The sequence below is a fragment of the Sinocyclocheilus rhinocerous genome, unplaced genomic scaffold, assembly GCF_001515625.1.
Source record: "Sinocyclocheilus rhinocerous isolate Xijiao unplaced genomic scaffold, SAMN03320098_v1.1 scaffold769, whole genome shotgun sequence".
Taxonomy (NCBI): domain Eukaryota; kingdom Metazoa; phylum Chordata; class Actinopteri; order Cypriniformes; family Cyprinidae; genus Sinocyclocheilus; species Sinocyclocheilus rhinocerous.
In genome coordinates, this window is record NW_015636562.1 from 528378 (window position 1) to 551057 (window position 22680).

A 22680-nucleotide genomic window follows, 5' to 3' on the forward strand; every position below is an offset into this window, starting at 1 on the left:
CACACGATCGGCAGCTGGCTGGTTTTTAGTTTTATTTTGGCCAATCTCTATTCTGGAATTGCACAAAAACTGCATTGCAATCATTTCCCAAAATGTCATTTGTGTGTAAATATTACAAAGTCTGTAAACAGGACATTAACAGAGGCCAGAGACGCTGAAGACGGACACAAAGAGGAGAAAATACTGTAGTAAACAGAGCAGCTCACTGTTGCTCGAAATATTTGATATAAAATATTTTATGGTTATACGGATTTATCACTGATCACAAGGGAATTCAGAAAAGTTGATCTAATTCAAATAAAAAAACAAATCAAAATAAAAAAACATACTGCTTATGCTATATGTATGTAGCCTTTTTTTTGGATTGTGATTAAAATTAGTGGCCGACCGATATATCGTTTAGCCGATATTATCGGCCGATATGAGCCTGTCGCCGATATATCGGTATCGGCGAATATGCAGCCGATATTAAATTTTTTTTTTACAGAACATATAACGCAGATTAAATGCTGTAATGGTGTAATTACTTAGTTTGTCCAGCAGAGCGCGCTCCATTGTTTGCTACTGGCGACCTGGATGAAACGCTTTAAAGCTTAAGTCTATGGAAAACCATTGAAACTTTGAACGGCCATATCTCCGTAACGGCGTGGCGAATCCGCACCAAATTTGGATGTTGTCTACACTGGATGCAGTAAACTGATGCCTCGTTCTATTTATGACGTGCTGACACAAAGTTCAAATGATTTTCAACAGTCGCTTTGTCGCGTCCTGTTGCGGCACAGACATGGTGCGTCAGCATAGTTTGTCAGTACAGTCAGTAACGTAGCAGATTGAAAAGTAGACTGTGTCTGTGAATATTAAACTGCAAAAATAAGATTTAAATACGAATGTTCTACATGTTCATTTGATTACAAGAAAATACACAACACAGAGTTTGTGAAAAATTTTTTTTAATTATTATTATTTATTCATTTTAGATGTTTACATTTGGAAAAGCTGTGCTTCCTGCATAAACCTGCCCCTGTTGGTTTGGCAGTAGCTTGCTTGCCCTACACAGTTACCTTGTTTAATTTCTTCATTCAAGTTATATATATTTTGTTCTATTTATTTTATTTAAGTTATTTATAATAAGTGAAGTGAAGTTTACTGTTAAGTGCACGGATGTCAGACTCATTTTGAATAATAAAGTTTATTGTTAAATTGTTAAATACGGCCACCGGAGCTGATCGCGGCCACTCAGTCAGTGCTGGTGTTTATTCCGGCCGCGCCGCAGCCCAGAACTCATGCTTATCACATTGGTCACATCACATCGCATGGCACGACAAAATACAATAGAATTCTATTGTATTTTGTCGCGCCGCTCACGTCCAGTGTAGAATAGAACCCATTATAATCAGTGATGTTGTCTGCACTGGATGCAGTAAACTGATGCCTCGTTCTATTTATGACGTGCTGACAGAAGTTCAAATGATTTTCAACGGTCGCTTTGTCGCGTCCTGTTGTGGCGCAGACACGGTGTCAGCATAGTTTGTCAGTACAGTCAGTAACGTAGCAGATTGAAAAGTTACTATCTTTCTGCAGTCCAATAGACGGCTTGAGTGGCTTGAGTCTGTTGAATGGTGATTTAACGCTAAAGAATATCAGCCGATATATCAGTATCAGTCTTTTTTACTGACTAATATCGGTATCGGCATCGGCCCCCCAAAAAACCCATATCGGTCGGGCTCTAATTAAAATGCAGTGGTTGCTTCTAATTTCAAATGGCTACAAATATTTTAAGGCTAGTTTGCGTGTTATAGAGCCAATAAACAACAAATAAATTTGATTGAAGAAAAAATAAATAAATCAGCCAATTTGCTGAAAAAAAAAATGAAATTGGCCATGAAAAATGTCTCATCTCAAGCAATATGGAGAAAATTTGTAGTTGTCTTTTACACCACTCTCAACAGGAGTACTGTAAATATGCTCATATTTAAATATGACACATCATGATTGGTTATAAACCACTGTAGAATACACTCACATCACTGATGTGATATTTGATTATAATTAGACGTCAATGAGATTTGAAAAATGTGGCTTTTTTGTGAATAAAGCTTGAACTACTATCTTTCCTTCACAAAAATCTAACGAATGGCTTCAGAAGTCATATGGACCACTTTTATTTTATGACACTTTGCTATTTTTGGAGCTTTGTGGAAAAGAGCTTCGAGAACATTCTTTAAAAATGTTTCCACAGAAGAAAGTAAGTCATTTGGGTTTGGAAAGACAAGTAAATGATGACAGAATTTTTTGGGTGATCTCAAACTTTAGGATGAATAACTTCAGTTGTTTTAATTTTGGTGGCATGTTGTATTCATCTCTGCAAGCTTTTCTTGCAAAACTCCTAGTGGTAGAAGTCAAACCACTTCAACCTTGTACAAATTAGTAGAGGCTGGAGCTTGCTTGATTTATGTCCATAATTAGTTATATTCGTTAAGTCTCTAGCTTCTTTAATTGATGAACGCAATTATTCAGGCTCATTGGCCATTCAAAGTTCCTCTCTTTCCATCTCTCACCCTCCAAATCTCAGCAGAGGAGAGAAGACAGAGAAAAAAAAAAAATGAATGCAGCGTCCCTCTCTTCTGATTGGTGAGATTGAGTAATGCAGCCCACCCAACGCTCATCCTTCATCATTTCACATGACAGCCTCTGTACAAGCCAATTAAAACATGGAGGAATTATGAGAGGATAATTGGGGAGCCAGGCGTGGCCATCTGAAGCCTGGTCTCTTTAAAACAGCTCAGAATTCAAAACCTGGATTTAAGGGCTTTGTTGAAGTGGAGGGCCAAAAATAAATTAATTATAATAATTAAAAAAATATTATATTATATTATATTATCGGAGTGTCTATTTATCCTTGTTGGCAGAGGTCATTTACACTAACGTGTGATTGAGATCAACACTACAAAAGATGATTGTCAAACAACAGCACCGTGGTGTAGATGGTAAAGTGTGTGCCGTAGTCTTTTTGACTCAATCGACCCAAGTTCGAATCTACCTTCTGCCAAACTTTTTTTCCCTCCCTTTTCAAATCTCATATCACATTGGAAAGGTATTTATTTTCAATAGAAATGAAGTAAATAATAAAAAAAATTGTAAAATAAAGTATCACATAGGGTAGAGAGGGCTTTATTGTCCCAATAAGGTGTCATCAGTTTAATAATTTGAATTAAAATTATAATTTACACTCAATACGTTACTATTGCATACTGTTTTATAATGTACTACAATACTGAGGTGCAGATAATTGCCACTATTTGCAATGAGTAGTATAAATAACAGAAAACCCTGTTAATTTAACAGTGTAAATAGAATCTAGCTATTTGCACAGTGTAAATAGCATCTACAAATAGGAAAATGTGCTATTTTCACTTAGTGCAAATAGCTGCTGCCATTATATTATATTATATTATATTTTTAAAATAACTAATATAATGCCTGCAATTTTCATTTAAATCTATCCAAACACACAAGACTAACCTAGACATACTGTAAGCAAAAGCTTGTCAGACCATATGGTGGACTGTACCACATTATAAGGTCGGTACAATTGGTTGATAACATCTTTCAGGCAGGGCATAGTGTAGACTCAATTAATCATGGGAAGATTTTATTTATTTTATAGCAAAAAAAAAAAAAAGCCACAGAAATCATCCATGATGTTTGTCTTCTGATGATGTTGAAACCCCAGAAGAAGAAATCCAAAAAAAATGGATGCTAGAGCACTTAAGGGCTTTTGTGCTCCAGCCAGTCATAAGAAGAGACAATAGATAGTCGCACATCTGTGAGGGAGAGGGGCCGTAAGGCAATACGAGTACACACGACACACACACATAATGCGCTGATGGAGGAATTCTCTTCCCCTGTTGTGATGCCTGACAATCTGAAAAGAGGCTGACATATTGGGTTTGACGAGAGCGTTCCCCAGACACAGAGAGCGTGCTGGAGCCGGGAGTGGAGGTGGATTAAGCAACCGCAAGAGAGATGGAAGAAAAAATATGTATCTTTCTGACAGGAGAAGGCAACAATAATAAGTCTTCATACTAAAAAATCACCGTGACACAGATAGGCTCTAGACTTCTGATGTAAAAAGGTCTATATTTCACACAACTGGTAGGCTGGTAGATGAGCTCTGTAGTTACTCAGTGCTTGGAAAAAAACAAGTGACGCATGCCTAAGCGTGAATGGCAAAGACTTTAACCACAGTGGGTGTGATCACACCAACAGCGCAAAACAGCGGGGGTTCAGGAAATTAAAAGGTCATTCAAAATCTCCATAGTGAAATTGATTTTAACTGATAAAGTTTAAACCTTTCAAGATAGACCTTCCATGATGATACACTACCATTTTAGGTTTAGGTTGCTCACCAAGGCTGCATTTATTTGATAAAACTACAGTAAAAACAATAATACTGTACATATATATATATAGTAATATCTGATTAATTTAACATGTAACTTAATCTTAATGATGGCAAAGCTGAATTTTCAGCAGCCATTATACCAGTCTTAAGTGTCACAGGATCCTTCAGAAATCATTCTTATTATTAATATTGAAAAACAGTTATGCTGCTTAAAATTTTTGTGCAAACTGTGATACATTCTTTGATTAATTCACCTTATTTTTCTATCGGAAGTAAGCCTGCTTTCTGTGAATGTGCGAGATTTCCGGTTCATTGGCCGCTATAGTGAAATAAGGAGAAGAATAACAAAGTGCAGTAAACAGTAAAACTCTTGTTACTACAAACCAGTGTGTTCCTAATTAAGATAATACATTAAAATAATATGGTAAGACACATTCGTTTGCAATATCTAGCAGCAAAACAAGCAGTTTTGTGCAGTTAAAAATAGCTGGAAGCCAATGACACCGGAAGCTAGACCCAATAAACTTCCCGCTCTCGCGGGGAAAATAAGTTTGAAAGAACAGCATTTATTCGAACCATGTAAACAGGAATTGTGGTGTCATAAATTTGGTAAATAAATACGTATTAAGTTACATATCTTAGGGTTTGCGCTAAGCTAGTACTACTCGCTAACTGGTTAGCGCTATGCTAAGCTATATTCTGAACAGTTAGCCTACAAAACATAAGATAAAAGAAACAAAGAATGAGAAATGTTAATTTTACAATATATTTACAACAACTTAAAAAATATATATTAATGGTCATTAAAAACAGTTAATTTTTTTATTTTTTTTTGTAGAACTTACAATCAGCCCTAAAAATAGTATCCATTAACAGTTTTTTCAGCCAATACTGATTTGCAACAATTGAAAAAATATATATTAATGGTCATTAAAAACAGTAAAAAAAAAATTATTTTGTAGAACTTACAATCAGCCCTAAAAATAGTATCCATTAACAGTTTTTTCAGCCAATACTGATTTGGGAGATGACTTGATAATAGATCAAAGCTAATGGTAACATTGTCTTTTTTTCTTTATATGTCATCTTCAAGCAATGGAACATGTTTATCACTTGAGGTCATGGATATAAAGTATCCAACGGAAGATATGATTTTGTATGGAACGAAAAAAGCATAAAAAGTGAAAATCATTATTTATGCTTTATGGTATAGAAGAACTTCATTCATTCTCTCATACACTAGGTACATAGTTTAGTTCCTTTGTGCGCTCTTGTCTTCCTTTGTTTCTAATGAAATGTTGTAATGTTGTGATTAATCTTGAAGCTGGTTGGTTGGGTTCAACTCTTTATTGATTGTTTTGAAATCCTCACGGAGAAAATGAATGGGGAAAATACTCCCAGAACCAAGGCCTAAGAAAAAGTGTGCGGTCACTGTTGAAATTCATTCACTGTTTACTTTAAAAAGCCTCTTTAAACAAATCATTGCAGTATAATCAAACATTTGACATGTTTAATGACACAATAACAAAGGCACTGGCTGAACACTGCATGACTCCATTAACATTCTGGACCAGATCTACTTTATTACATAATAGGGATGTGCAATACAACATATTGTATCAACAAAGAAAGAGACCAATTGCCTAATTGATAGCCTGAATAATTAGGCTGGTTTTGGGTTCACCTGACCAGATTGTACATGTTTCTTAGTGGGTGCGTACATACTAGGACATGTTGCATAAAAAAACCAGACAGGATGAGAATGCAAGTCGCTTTTTTTCTTAAAAGTAAATAAATAAAATAAGGTTTAACTACTTTTTACTTGAAAACATCTAAAACTGCAACACTCTTGGTGGGATGCTCAAGAAACAACAAAAGATAGGATGCAACGGCCAGAGATATCTGACTGCATGAAAGGGGCGTTGCAATTTACAGATGCAAATTTTCCCAAGAGGGCTTAACTGTGCAAACTGTCTAACATCTAAAGCAGAGCACGCCGACGAAACGCTAATTAAAGCACCACTGCTAAAAACATCAAAACAAAAAAAAAACGTCACACTTACTAATCTATTAGTCGTTTGTTGGACGAATAGTCATGGTGACACATCCCAAACACATAATGGTAAAACTATGAAGAAAGGGTCAAAGTACGCACATCCAAAAAAAGTCTATAAAACTATGAAGGACATCAATAGGAGAGTAGAGACTGAGACAGTCAGATCATTACAGCAAGAGTGTGTGCATCTGTGTGTGTGTGTGTTTAGAGGGAGAAATGAATGAAGCTGCCTCCCTTTTAAGACACACAGATAAAACGAAACAACAAAAAAGGATGGACAACAAAAGATTTCTTTATCCGCACTGCGTGATAATGAGAAATGCTCTGTGTGTCTGTACGAGGAACCGAACTGACAGAGTTGTGTGAGAGAGAGGATGTCAGATCTCCCGTCACCTCATCATATCTCATCTTGTCAGTGGTAGCATCAAAAAGCTGTCTGATAGAGCATGTAAAATTGCTACCATCACATATACACATACGTCACTGTGTGCAGCTCCCATTCACAGCCCATTAAACACTGAAGTGTGACAGTGGCTTTCTGTTGTGGCTGATGTCAGTGCTTCAGTTGACAGCAGTGATAGGAGACGTCTATGGCGGATCAGACTCGCTCAGCAGGTGGCCTGTCAAAGTCGTCCCAGCCATCATTTCTCACCCAGAACGTATGAGAGCTCCACTCTCACACGCAGGGCTTCAGCACTTCACACTGAGCTCTGTGCTAAGGAAATGGGCTTTAAACATACTGCACCCCTTCGTTTCAATTTTATTTCTGTTCCACTACTGGCACAAACTGGAATTGCAATTGCACTTGTTTCAGCTGCCCTACTGGGCTAGGCATTACAACAGGCTGGCAATCGACTATCAGTCCAATACTGTTTGGACATAATTAAAAAAAATATATAATCTCTTGTCTTCCACAGAAGAAAATTAGCCATATAGGTTTAAAATCGATATAAGGGCAAATAAATGAAGACAGACTTTTCATTTTTGGATTTTGATTAGCCCCTTTCGCACATTAAAAGGCAACATATAATGCAAAATTCACTTTTACATGCGTGTTGGCAGTGTGTACACAAACACCCTATAATGATAAAAATCCACTCGCTCCTTTTTTTAATCCCCATAAATCATAAGCTGTGTCTCAGAACAAGCCTTTTGCAGAATCTGTACAATATGATGTCACATTTTACAAGCCCCGCCCACAACTGTTGACGGACACTTCCGTGTTAGAAGAGACCCCGCACTGAGTGAGCAATCCGCCATGTTTATCTTCACGCTAGAGCATTTAAACGCAGACTGATGACCGCTCAGTCAGGGTGGGTCTGTGCTAAAACCAAAGACTGACGCCACTGTCAATCAACAATCGTGGGAGGGGCCTGTGCAGAACTACGTCATTCTGCCAAGAATCTGAGAATGCCTTGATATGAGAAAGGGGTTTAGATTTATCAGGATTTTTAAAAAAAACCTCTGGGTGGATTTTTATCATTATAGGGTGGATGTGTACACACACTGCCAAGACACATTTTAGTTCAAACAACATGTAAAAGTGAATTTGACATCCGATGACCCATTTAAAGCTATAGAAGTTATTCAGTCAAGAGCAGTGAGTGATTTACTTTTTTTATTTTATTGTTTGGTCTAGGGCTGGGCGATATAGCTAAAAAATGTATCAATGATATAATGTTTCTTATCGTTCGGTATCGATAATTATTGACATTTTTTATAACCTTTTTTAAAACAAAGCGCAAATTTAAATTTAACCACTGTGTTTTTCATTTACCCAATTTATTGAGACAAACAACAATTGTTTTTTGTTTTAACAGTCAAACACAAAATAAAATTTAAACAAGTATCTCCTTTCTTATGTGTTATATGCAGATTAAATAAGTCTTATGGAAACTTTTGGCTACGTCACTTACATCATCATCACCACATCTCGCGCGCCACTAATGACGCTCCCTGACGCACACCTGGCATTTGACTGTACCATTTTTGCATTCAAATGCAATTTTGTATTTTTTTTTTTACTAATATTAATTTTTATTCACAATCTCCTCATCACAGGTAGGCACAGCACTCAGGTTCGTGTTTGTGTGTGCCGTCTGCGTCACTCATAGCACGTGCCTATATCGTGCTCTATATCGAACATTTTTTCTATCGTTATCGATGAAGGAGTACCGTCGATAAATATCGATACCGTTTTATCGCCCAGGCCTAGTTTGGTCATATTATCAAAGTAGACAACAGTATAGGTAGGCCAACTGTATATTACGCTGTTGTCTAACATAAACATGCGATTTCTTTCCCAGCTGTTTACCTTCACAGATATAATGACTGTGTTTTTGTAACTCATAAACTTGTGTGTATTTGACAGTTTAAGCGCAGTAAGACATGAAAGAGAACTCACGTTTAGTACTCGCATGCCGAGTGACCGACGCTTGATTTCAACGCATGATTTCAGCGCGATATATATAATAATCAAAACCAAACAGATGTTTTTTAGCAGAGGGTCTTATCTAGTGAAACGGTCATTTTCTACGACTACGACTTTCTACGTGCATCTACGACTTCACGCATTACATAGTCACGTTGGAAAGGTTACACGTGGCGTAGGCGGAAGTACCAACCCAGTGTTCACAAGAGTGGAGAAGGAAGACCATTCAAAAGTTGTTGTATGTTGAATGACACATATTTATATGTCTTTGTATCAGTTTATTGTTTAAAATGGTTCGTTTGTGTGCGTATCCTGGATGTTTAAATCTTTTCAAACCTAAAAGATTTCTTCCACTAGGAAAAAATCTGTACCTTTCCAATGTGACTATGTAATGCGTGAGATGAGTGATTGTGGTTATGGTTGTGGAAAATGACTGATCGTTTCGCTAGATAAGACCCGTATTCCTCGGCAACTGGGAACGTGTAGAGCCCTTTGAATCTGCATTGAAACCTTCAACCCGTTTGTCCTGGAATGTTTTTTTTTTTTACTAAAGAAAAAAAGACATGAACATCTTGGATGACATGGGGGTGAGTAAATTATGAGAAAATTTTAATTCTGGAGTGAACTAATCCTTTAAATATCTGCAAACATTTTCACTATCTGTCCAATCTGACAAAATTTTTTGACTACTGAGTGACAGGCGTTAGAGTATGATCACACAGAATGTATTTTAGCTTGTAAAAAAATATGAGAACTGCCCAAGAGTGAGGCAGAACTGCAAAGCTGATGAACAGAAAAGAAGCTGCGAAATGCGTCGCAACGGTCAGACAAAAAAATTAAAAAAATTACAAATTAAAAAGCAGCAAAACTTACTGTAACAATGCAGAGTAATTGTGTCATCTCCATCCATCCTGACCTCATAAATTAATCTTCTGCTTTGTTCATACATAGCATCAGAAGGTTTACTGGTAATGTTATAACTTCACATAATGGAAAATTGACAGAACTGATTTACCTGTATTTTTGAAAACGTCCTGTTCACACATGATATCTAAATGGTAATTTACCATGTGTGTGAAAATGCTATCAACAATTGTACAAGGTGTCTGTATTGCTAAATTGGAACGGCACTGAGGGTTTTTTTAGGGTTACTGCATTTGCTCTTAGATTAAAAAAAATAAAAAATCACTGATCAATCCCACCCTCCACAGTAGAAGGTGGCATCATGCCAGCTGCGGGCATTGTCTGCTGTCTGGTAACAATTGCCGGGAGTCTAGCGATGGGAGACACTGCTGATGAACTACATCCTGGGGTGCACATGTTCCATTCTTCACCCAAATCAAAGGTGGAAGCACCATCTGTCTTCAAAATATGTTTTCTCTTGTAGACACATAACAACCGTATTCTAGGTTTGAGTCAAGAGCTCTAATAGGCAGAGTATACTTCGTTTTCCATGTTGTTGCGAATGGTTGTGCATACAAGCCATTCAAAGTATACCCTATAGATCATGAGCATGTATTGACGATAGTGGACCTATGGATGTTTTTGAGCATTTAAATTATTCACACAAAAAGCTGTCTGCAATCGGACAGATGATGGATAACTTTCAGACTGTCCATGAGCCATGAGTCCACATGGAATTTTTTTAAAAGATATTTGTTTTACATGCTAATTTGTAGTTACTTTAAGGTATTTAAAAATATATTTTTTATTACCTTATATGTCCAAAACTGTAATTTTTCACACAAAAAAATAAATAAATAAAAAATTTAAAATTAACATCTTGTTGCAACATTTTACAAAAATCAAGATTTAATATATATGGTCAAAATCCCATGTTATAAAAGATTGGAAGATATAATAGATTTAAGACCATATTGGCTGATTAGACGGCAATGCTGACCTAAAATGCTAAATGTTTGCCCTCTCTCGCTACACTGTTCCCACGTCAGACCTCAAATACATAAAATATTACCCTTTTTAGGCATAGTTTAGTAAAGAGTAAAGAAAATACTATACAAAACCTACTAGCAGTTGCCAAGTGGTTATCAGTCTTACTTTTCCAATACAAATAAGAACAGTCTACTTTTCATAACTGAATATAAAAACTTATGACCAGTCTGCAACCGGCCCCAGTTCTTTATTTACCCTTGTAAGATAAAAAAAAAAAAACTTTCTCATTGGATCTAAGCAAATCTCATAGGTGACCTATTTTGATCTGAAAAAAGTGAGTTGTCACCTAAAGGTGAGGAGTTTGCATCTATGCATTAATTTTTTCGCAAAAATATGCAATTCTTCATACATAAAATGACTAGAAATATTATTATTATTATACAAAAAAAAGAAAAACAAGAGTAGTCTGGCATAATCTTTTTTTTTCTAATATTTTCTAATAAACAGTAAAGCATATTTGTTATAATAAATACAAAAAAAAAAAAAAAAAACTTTTGTTCAAATCAAGTCATGTAGTGCAACCAACAAATTCCTGTGGTACAACAAATGTGCATGAAAACATTACATAAAATAACTGAGATGACCATGAAGACCCTCATGATTGTGTGGGTCTCCACACTTCATGATGTTTTAAGATCACGAAGACATTACATTTTAATATATTATATAATTTATATATATATAATACTGTATAATATAAAAATATATTAAAACATCAGATAATTTGATATTTTTATGACATGACATGTTTTTTTTAATAATATGTATAAGTTTTAAATGTTTTTATACATGGTTACATCCAGGCTCTGTGTTGAGAGGGGCCCATTAAGGAGCTAGATGGCAGTGGTTCCTAACTCTGTTACTGAACCCCCCAAACAATGCACACTGTCAATGTCTCCTTATCTGACACACCCACTCCAGGAATTGGAGTCTCTACTAACGAGCTGATGACCTGAATAAAGAGTGTTTGAATAGGAAGGCATACAAAATGTACACTGTTGGGGGCGCTTCAGAAACAGGTTTGGGAACCACTGCTCTACGACAGACCCCACTCATCGGGCTCAGGGGAGAAGGGGCCAACTCAAACCAATTTTGGGCTTTGTGAATTTTAGCGACAGTACTGTATCATAGTCATCTGAAGCACATGCATATTCCTGAGAGGCCACATTTAATTCTGCCCCAGAGCAATACAGAAATAAACGGATGAAAGAAAACGGAGATGGAGGCGAGCACACTTCACCTCAACTGCATGGCGCGCTCCAACTCGGCTGCTCTGAGACTCAATACTGCAACGAAAGGGGGCTTCTGTGTGCACACTAACATTCAAAAGCTTCCTCAAATCCGATCTTTGTTAAAAGCAGACATTAATCTTTCATTTCCTGTCAAAAGTCAAGAGGTCCGCAGAGTAAAGCTACAGCGAGACAAAGCTCCAGCGTCTCGCTGGCTGAATTAATTCCTTGTCAAGGTCTTGGCTTGAGAGAGTGGCTAGGGTTTGGGGTTCAAGGAATGATGGCCCGTTGGTTTTATATCTCCCCAGACAGTCTGAAGAAGGTCACAAATGGAGCATGTTTCCACTGGCATTTTAGCTTTAGTGGCGCTTTCTTTGACAGAGAGTCATCCATCTAAGGCGGACCACAATTCCCTTATCATCAATTAACAAAACAAGACTGTTTGAAACCCAAATTTAAAAAAAAATGGGATCCACTGAACCAATTAGCATTGTTAATATGGGCAATGAGAGCGCCTGAAGGCACGAAACAGCTCTCAGATTATTGTTCCTTATTGACAAGCTGTAATGGGACAGCTCGTCATTTATGCGGAAACACAGGGATGGGTCAACGAATAGTTGATTAGGGAGGTTGACTAGTTTTTGTCGTACATTTTAATTTTGATATTTGAAAATATTCACCCAACCATAGCATGTGGTTAAATATTATACATTATATATAACATAAATATTATTTAACCATAGCGTGTGGATGCTACAGCCATACACGTTCATATTCAGCAACTGTCCGTCGTTTATTTGACACCAGGCATGTCGAGAAAATTCTGCATTTAGTACCTTTCATTGTGCTCCACCTAACTAGTTTTAAACACAAAGCTTGCTAAGAAAAGTGTACGATTGGGGTTGAAATGGGGGGAGAATTATTTAAGACGAATGGGTTGACTAGCCGTTCACAACCCATCGACTAGTTGATTTTGTAGCTCGTTTTGCACGTCTCTAATGAAGGAGAATAAAAGGGCAGATAAAAGATTTCGACAAAACATAAAAGGGCTTGGGGTGTTTCGTCTCTCACGCAAGCAGTGACTAATGTATGCGTCTGCCGAGCGAGTGAGACACAGTAGACAACGGCAAGGCTGTGCTTGATTTGATGAGCTGTTGATGAGAGCAGCCTGGATCCCTGTAGAGGCTTCAGAGAGAAAACGAGTGCGAGACGCACACACACAGCCGAGTTAGGCCTCGATCTATCCTTCACTTCCTCCCCGAAGAGCAGCTTCAGCCAATGGCGTCGCAGATTCCCATCCCCCCTTACGTCCCCTGCCAACGGCTCAGCCAATCAGACGGCTCTCTCGTCTGCCTCATCAGCACGGCCCTGGCGCCTCTCTCCCCTCCCTCATTTTCCATCAGCTACGTGCTCGTTCTAATTATGGAGAACAAGTTGTGGAGCACGGAGTCTTAAAAAAGCTCAGGACACAGAAGTGGTCAATAATGGAAAAGTGTGATGAAAACACACAGAGTGTACGTTGTTTCGGTTTCTTGTGCTTAGGTTGAATGAGGAGAAAAGGTGGATAGAGGCCAAGAATTAGGTATTTCCATCATATATTAGGGCTGAAACGATTAGTCGAAATTACGACAACGTCGACAATAAAAAATTGTCAACAAATATTTTTGTTGTCGAGTAGTCGTTTGATCCCATGTAAACTAATATAAGGGCCTGCAATAATGCAGTTTGACCAGTGTGGCGCTATAGCACAAGACTGTAATTCAGCCCTCTTAGATGCAATTCAAGAGAAGAAGACAAAGAAGAAGAAGAGCGGTGAGAAAGCAGCAGTTAAGAATGCATCTGATTACAGCGATGTGGATGTTTGCACAAACTCTCCATAAGGATACTTAAATGTTAAGGAAGTGAATTTACTACGCAAAACCTTCACTAGAGCCATTCCTTGAGATAAAAAAAAAAGTATTTCTGTGCTGGAAATAAACAGGAAGACTTTAAGCGTTTTATATGATAAGAGAGTGTACAGTGCTGTGAGGAACATGACACCAACAAGGAACCTTAAAAAAAAAACACAGTGATTTTTTACAATCCTGGGCATTTATGGCTGTGGAACGGGATGAAAGCCGTCAGCTGAAAAACTAAATCCACAACAAAAATGCATTCATTAAAATTCCCACCCACTGTTCCTTGTGATATGAAGCAGGCTGAGATTTTAAATAAATCTGACTAGCACAGAGGAAGCAAAATATATTTACTACCAAATCCACATGGTTAATGTTTTTACTGTTACTATGGTGAAACGACTCCAAAAGGGCACACCGTATGTGTAACAAGAGCTGTAGTGCAACCAGGCTATGAGATAAATATTATATGAGAAAAATATTATGAATAATGATAATAAAAATTAAATGTGAGCTGAAGGAAAATATATTAGCTAAAGTAATAAACTATTGAATCTAGGGGTGGGCTATATGACCAATATCTAAAATCACGATAGAAGCAATTTTACTTCATGACAATGATATATTGCATTCTATAAAATATTTTTTTTAATAATAAAGTTAAGAAAAAAAAATTTTGATTCCTAACAGCATCAGCACAAATCAAATAAATAAAAAATAAAAAATGTAAGTAAACTAGCCAACCTCAGTAAAGTCTGTAATACATTTTTGCCCCAATTTTCCCCCGATTTACAGTCTGGACTAATTGCCGAAAGCATAGTGTGCAATCCTCAGTCGTTTAGTGTATGGCAGGTTTTTCTTCTGTAACTATTTACAAAGTCGGCAAGTTTATGATCCCAAGTGTTTTAAAATCTGTTCAGATTTGAAAAGTCGTGTAGTGCATGCCACCTGGTCACTTCACCTGGGTGAACTTACTCTTTAATCTTACAGATTTACAATTCGAAAGTTAAAAGCCACCCAACTCCTCTGTGACCTTCAGTATACCAGCTGTCATGGTGAATAGAGGGAAAAAAACCTGTGATCCCATGATTCTACAAGCTAGAGAAGAGCATCCATCATCCTTGAGAGCTTTTCCTAAACCCAATTTCTCTAATTGAAAAGGCAAAAAAGTAGAAAGAATTGACTAGGAGAGACCAAAAGTGGTCTAATTACGTCTGCAAGGTCCAGCACATGTTTATTTGATTAGTCTTTTAAAGGAAGTGCTTGATTAAATAAATAGAGGCCAGAAAGCGCATTTCAAATTCTCTTTAATGGAAGATGATGAAAAAGCCCACGGCTCGAGGCAGAGCGCGCAAAACCCACCACGAGAGAAGCGCAGGCCATCAATCTCGCTCATACGCATTTCACCTCTTAATGTTTTCCCCAACTGCAATGCATTGAAGATCTGAACGCAAGCACAGAAAGAGACTTTGAAAGCGTCAGGTAAAAAGGGATAAACTGTACAGAGATTCCCGCCAGCCCATAATACCCAAGGTACGTAAAAGAGGTTTCAAAAATAACGCAGAACACCAAAGCAATATTTGTTCAGAAAGATGACACAGGGGGGGACATGAATAAAATGTGTGTGAGAGTGTGCGCGCACGGCTCCGCTGCTGAGACAAAGCCATTTACGATTAAGGGCTGCCAAAGAAACAGCGTTTTACCCTTCACAGAGGTGAGCGTTGACAAACTGCAGGTGACAGAAGCTTTGATACACAGATAAACTGCACTGAGGTTGTTCCTATAACCTCCCTCTCTCTCCAACACAAAAGATAAGCCAGCTGTGATGAGCTCTTACAGAGGTGTAATCCTTCTCTCATAGACACATCTTGGCAGCTGACACACTTCATCATACTAACAGAGAGGGGTTGTGTGTAGATAGCCATGTGTTCAAAAGTGGATAGACACACAGAGTTTGCATCAGTGTTTCCTTCATACTAGTATTCACAAAGAACAGCTATATCAACAGTATTCATAGGTAAAGTAACTCATTTTATGTATTGTTTCAATAATGACTATTTTACTTGTGTAGCAGATGTTTTTATCCAAAGTGACTTACAAATGATGAACATCATCAGCTATGTTTAAATAACATTCAAGTCTAATCAATTATATTTATACAATTCTTTTCACATTGGACAGAGTTCCAAAGCAACTTCACAGAAACATAATGCTGTAATAATGTCTTAAATGACCATTCAGATGGTTAGTTAAAATAAAATTATTAGGGATGCACCGATATGAAAATTTTGGCCGATAACCGATAATTCTTTATTTTTGAAAGCCGATAACCGATATGTTGGCCGATAAATCTATATCCAAATTTGTATATACTTTTTGAGAGCCTGATTACAAAAAAGGTCTCATAATTAAAAAGCCACATCCCCAACACTTCAACATAAGCAACCTAGTTTGAACAGTGTACGTTTTAAAAATAATTTTACTCTCCCATTACCAAATTTAGTCATAAAAAAGTCTTACAAATAAATAAAATAAAAGTCACTGGACATCATTACACGTGTAAAGAATCAAAATGAATGCGCCATAGATCAATAAAACGGAATAGCCTCTGCACGGACAATAATTAAATGATTTTAATTACTAAACCATATTGTTGATGAAAATAATAAGAGAAAAATAAAAATGGTTGTTATTATTAATAATGTATCAATGATTTTGAAAAAGTAACAAATTAATACCACTGTTTTAAATAGCAGCCGTTTGAGCTGCGTGCGCTGTAGCTGAAGAGCTGAATGAACATCGGTAAACTGAAGCGCTTGTTATAGCGAGTTAATTATGCTATATGAGAATCAGATATTTATAGAACATAAACATAATACAACTTGTAGTTTCTGATATTTAGACCTTTTTATGACTTCAGTCATATTATATTATGCATTATTTTAATTAGGGATGCACCGATATGAAAATTTTGGCCGATACCGATAATTCTTTATTTTTGAAAGCCGATAACCGATATGTTGGCCGATAAATCTATATCCAAATTTTTATATACTTTTTGAGAGCCTGATTACAAAAAAGGTCTCATCATTAAAAGCCACATCCCAAACACTTCAACATAAGCAGCCTAGTTTGAACGGTGTACGTTTTAAAAATAATTTTACTCTCCCATTACCAAATTTCGTCATAAAAAAAAGTCAAAAATAAAATAATGCATAAATAATGCAAACAAGTCACTGGACATCATTAAACGTGTAAAGAATCAAAACGAATGCGCCATGGATCAATAAAACGGAATAGCCTCTGCACGGACAATAATTAAATGATTTTAATTACTAAACCATATTGTTGATGAAAATAATAAGAGAAAAATAAAAGTGGTGGTTATTATTAAAAGATGCATCAATGATTTAGAAAAAGTAACAAATTAATACCACTGTTTTAAATAGCAGCCGTTTGAGCTGCGTGCGCTGTAGCTGAAGAGCTGAATGAACATCGGTAAACTGAAGCGCTTGTTATAGCGAGTTAATTATGCTATATGAGAATCAGATATTTATAGAACATAAACATATTACAACTTGTATATGCACAAAAAGACGGAAATGCACAAGTTATCTTGAACTAAGTTATGCGCTAGTAAGATGTGTAACTCGTGGATGCGCTCTTGGCTCATCCTGTAAAAACGCGCTGAAACACGGCAAATAAACCCCAGAGAATTTACAACTTTTTATTACGGTAGTTTTCTTTTTATAATGTTATGTATATGACAGTCCCAGTTATAGTTATTAATGTTGTGCATTGCTGTTCGAGCTGCACGTGCAGAAGCTGAAGAGCTGAATGAACATGGTAAACTGAAGTGCTTTGCTGGCAGCTTATTTAACTCAAGGAAATGCATCCTGAGATTAATCAGATATTAATACAACATAAACATAATATTACAACTTATATATGTACAAAATGACGCAGTTATTGCGTGCTGTAGTCAGAATGTGTAACTCCTGTTGTGGAAGCGCTCTTCCCATAACAATGCGCTGAGACATGGCAACTAAACCCAAAGAAATCACAACGTTTTATTATAATAATGTTCTCATTACAATGTTATATACACGACATTCCCAATCATAGTTATTAATGTTGTGCACTGCTGTTTGAGCTACGTGCACTGAGCTAAAGATGATCACCGGTAAACTGAAGTGCTCTATTAACGCTCTATTAACTTAACCAAACGCATTCTATATGAGATAAATCAGATATACATCAAATAAACACAATATTACAACGTACAATTGCACAAAAGGCTGCAAATGCACAAGCGAATTTAACTGTCATGGAGGTAGCTCCGTTGTGGACTCGCTCAACTCACGCACAAAACATGGGCGCACAAAGATTCCACAACATTATTTACAATGTTCTCATTATAATTTTATGTAGCCTTTATGACAGACTTGCCCTGCACATGTTGCACTTAAGTGTATTGTCCTTTTCGAAGTGATTCCAATCATATTTCAAGCATCTCAAAACCATCATGGCGAACAGCACGCATCTGAAGTGTCTCTGAAGGAAATAATGCATTATTTTTCGGCATTAAGATACCGATAACAGAAAAAATTTGCATTTATCGGCTGATACCGATATGGTGGCCGATATATCGTGCATCCCTAAAAATTATGCCGTAGTGTATTTGTCTGTAAAATTCATAGAAAAATCTAGCTACTTACTTAAAACAAAGACTGAAAAAAAACAGTATAATGGTATAAATGACAAGAATAACACTAGCAAATTATAAATAATATTACAAATAATTTTGCATTTTAGAATTATTATAAATTAGGATTACAAGTGATATTATGAAAATAATTTTAAAAAATAAAGTATAATAATCATCTAGAAATTGTGTCTAAAAGCAATAATAAAACAATTTTAAAAATTGGTTTCAGGCTTTCTTCTCAACCATCAGCATGGAATCAATAATTAAAGAACTGTTGACTGTCTACTACAGAATACAAAACATATTTTGAAAAATGTTAGTAACCAACTAGTTTTATCATCATTGGCTTTGTATTGACAAAAAACTCAATTTCTCAAAATATCTTCTTTTATGTTCGACAAACAAAAGAAAGTCAGACAGGTTTGGAACAACATGAGGGTGAGTAAATGATGACAGAAATTCATTTTTGGGTGAACTGTCCCTTTATTTGTTTGAAACCTGATAATTATCCACTGAAGACTATGCAAACTATTTAAGTAAATTTTATAATTAATTATTTTTGTATTATTTTTCATCTATTTTTGCACGTTTACTTGAACTCCTGATGATGTTTGTTAAAAACTTCAAGCACTGCAATCTTCATTTGTGTGTTTTTGTTTGCCTTGTTCTTTATGAATTCAATGCTTGGGGAAAAAAAAAGTCATAATTTGCTATTAATTACATTTAACTGTTAAAATGACAAAGTGAGATATATATCTTTCTCTCTTGTTATCTAATAAATTCTTTGGAAGTAGAAAATTGTGCTGTTTTTCAGGTATGGGATATCGCAACTTCCACCCTAAGAATTTATCATCAGACACAATATCAGACAGGATGTGAAGTAAACAGTTAAAATGAAACCTTTGATGACCGAAAGAGTGAAAAAGACTAAGATGCTGCCATAAATCCAGACATAAAACCCCACAGAGAAGAAAAATGACAGCTCACAGACACATCTGAAAGGTCGAACCATCAAGAGCCTCTACCGGCACAGAAGCACCCAAACAAGGTCAGCTCATCAGCAGGGGTCTGTGTTGCCATAAAAATCAACAAAGCGGATGAAGCAGGGTCTTCATAAAGCTCTCAGAGAGGGGGCAGTTAACACTTTGAAGGACAAACACATTCGGAAAGCGATACTGGATGATCTCTTCTGGAACAAGTCAATTGCTACATTTATACTGCAATGCACAACTTTTGACACATTTGTCTGGTCTCTAATATTCAAATGACATTAAGACATATCTAATTGTGTTTCTTAGGCTTGAGTGTTTACACGTAGGTCAGACTAGCAGATATCAGATTCATACTGGATTTGTAAACTATATTTGAAAGCCATAGGTTGACAGAGTAAATGCGGCCCACAGGGGGACCTGTGTCCAAAAGTTTGATATATCAATCCCATTAAAACAGAAAACAAAGAAGAAAACCGCAGCTATGTCATGTACAAATGATTCAGGAGTATCTGGACGTGTTTACCCCAGCAGCAGTGCCGCAATGCGATACAGCCATCACAATTAATATCATCAAAGAGAAGACTCGCACAGCCACTCACGACTCGTGTGACGTTGCACAGTGAGTGAAAAGGTTAAGATTAGCAGAAGACTGTATAAATTCTGCATGATATTCTGCATTATATGACAGTTAGTTCTGTCTAGTTAACCAAGAGTGCTGATATTTAGTACAATAGAGTTTCACTGTTTATATTGCTCCACTTGTCTGTGTTTGCAACGTTCTGGACAGTCTGTGGGTTAGTGGTTAGTGCAGGCAACATTGATATTCGAGTGAGTCATTGAATCATTCACTCAACCAGTTTGTTCAAAAACACTGATTTGAGACCAAAATAAGTGACTGCCTTTACAAGTGAGTCATTGAATTATTCACTCAAGTAATTCATTCAGGAACAAAACACATCTGCGGTTGATTCAGTTTGGAACTATTTTTATTTGCGGAGAAAAAAATTGACAAAGTAACTAAAATGTATGTTACTTCGTATTATCTTCCTGCTTACTGATATTGTAAAAACAGTATCACATTCACAATCATGTTTGATTTTATGGGATCTTTAACATACATAATGCACAAACTACACTGTACATCCACATGTGAGATGTTTTTACAGTTCTGCCTGTAGCGCATATTTTCAAGACTGTTTCCCATTTCAAAGGGTACTTTATATGAGATTTCAGGAGCTCTAGATCGCCAAGAGCAAATGTAGCCACATTGAAGGCCACGTCAACATCAATATCATACCTTACTTCAAAAATGTTTACTTCAAAAATCATTTTCAAGGACTTTCTGCAGTCAGGAAGCATGACAGCGGATTATGCCATGCAAAGCTCACACTGTTTTTGGTGCCAGTAAGGTGGATTACTTTATGTTTTCATAAATAAAGAGACAATGAGCCAATGTGTTTAAAAATCACGTCAGATTTCATGGGGATTCCACAATTAGAAGCACGACCAGGTGGAGAAGACCAAAGGGCAAATTTCCTCCAGCCATTGACATATGAAGCTCCAAAACTTGCTTCATTCATGACAAGAGTGTATTTTTTCTTATTGCCATCATGCTGATCCTACTTCTATTTTTAAATTTAATTGTAGGAATAATTTAGTAAAACATCGGTTCATATTAATGGGCTGCAAGTCATTCAATTGCCACAGTAACACCATCACCAGCCCCAAGTCCTCAGAGGCAAGGAACAAAACTGAGTTTAGCTGTTTGCCGTCTTCCTTTGTTATGCCAAACCGTGCAAAAGTGGCAAAAGTGGACTTGTGGTGGATACAAGTACAGCTTAGGCTGAAAAATAGGTTATCTGTGGTCTTAACCCATGTTTTCTGAAGGTTTTTCCACAAGATTTTTAATTTTTTTATTATTTCATTTGTGTAGTTCATGCTACATGCTACTTTTCTTCCACTGATCTGGTGTAGTACTTTACTGTGTGAGAGACGCTTTGAGATAATTATCCAAACACACACACACAGTGCAGACTGGCCGTTCCTTCTGCTGTTATTCTCTTTGTCCTTGGCTGAGGGTTCACTGGGCCATTGTGTCAGACACATCTAAAAATAGGTTTGCCGGCATGATACCAGCAGCCGCCTGGGGCTTTTAAACAACATTACCTCAGTCATCAACCCCCTGCGGGAAACCCATCGTGACAGCACCAGAGACTGCAGTTCTACTCGTTTAAATACCCATGCAGCGTCTTCTGACTCTCTACTCACTGGAAACACTAAGAGCTTTATGAGTGCAGCAGGCTGAAGGACTATTTTTAGGAAATGGATGGTAACTGGAATTCCTTTAGCAATTTGGAAATCCTCATAAATCATTTGAGCCTTGAGAAAATCTTCACGGATCAGTGAAGGAAGGACAATATCACACTGTAAGGAATAGTTTACCAAAATTAATTTAGTTACCCTCATGTTGTTCCCAACCCATCTGACCTTATTCTTCCGTGGAACAAAACCTCAAGTCGTTCCTACTTGTCAAGTGAAGTTCCATATCACCAAACGTCGATGACAAGTGTAATCGCGTAATGTAATCACAGTAAAGATGACTTTTATAGTATTTTATGGCTTTTTTTGTTCATTTCGGAACAGCCAATGGCCACTAAATGTGTTCACTGTACGAAAAAGAGCAAGATGAACATTCTGCTTAACATCTCTTTTCATGTTCCAAAGAGAAAAGAAAGTCTTGGTTTAGGACTAGGGCTGTGCGATTAATCGAAATCGAATCGAAATCGCGATTTGAGACGTTGCGATTTCCTAATCGCAAAGCCTGCGATGTGGACGCGATATTACTCTGTTCCAGAGCATATGCATGACTGCCAGCCTTGAGTTGCAATCTTCAACCCTCTACGGACACCTTGGCAATTGAATCGCCATTGGCTAGTACATTTTTTAGTTTACTCGCCAGACTGATATACCATATATGCATGTGTGTGTGTGTTTTAAATATATATATATAT

General features: G+C 36.8%; 1 protein-coding gene and 1 long non-coding RNA gene across 7 annotated transcripts in view; both read right to left on the reverse strand.

The window, feature by feature from the left end:
• arid1b (AT-rich interactive domain 1B) overlaps nt 1-22680 on the reverse strand; it is a 95143-nt gene that overhangs the window by 40352 nt on the left and 32111 nt on the right. The window lies entirely within an intron of this gene.
• Nucleotides 18042-22680, reverse strand: part of LOC107747946 (uncharacterized) — a 5969-nt gene continuing 1330 nt past the window's right edge. The window contains exons 1-3 of one of the 2 annotated variants that reach the window (XR_001640857.1): nt 21934-21943; nt 21647-21650; nt 18047-18122 (exon numbers count right to left, since the gene is read on the reverse strand). This is a non-coding gene — a long non-coding RNA (uncharacterized LOC107747946). Of the gene's footprint in view, nt 18123-21008; nt 21012-21646; nt 21651-21933; nt 21944-22680 lie in introns of those variants that run through there. The other variant, XR_001640856.1, reaches the window with a different exon arrangement.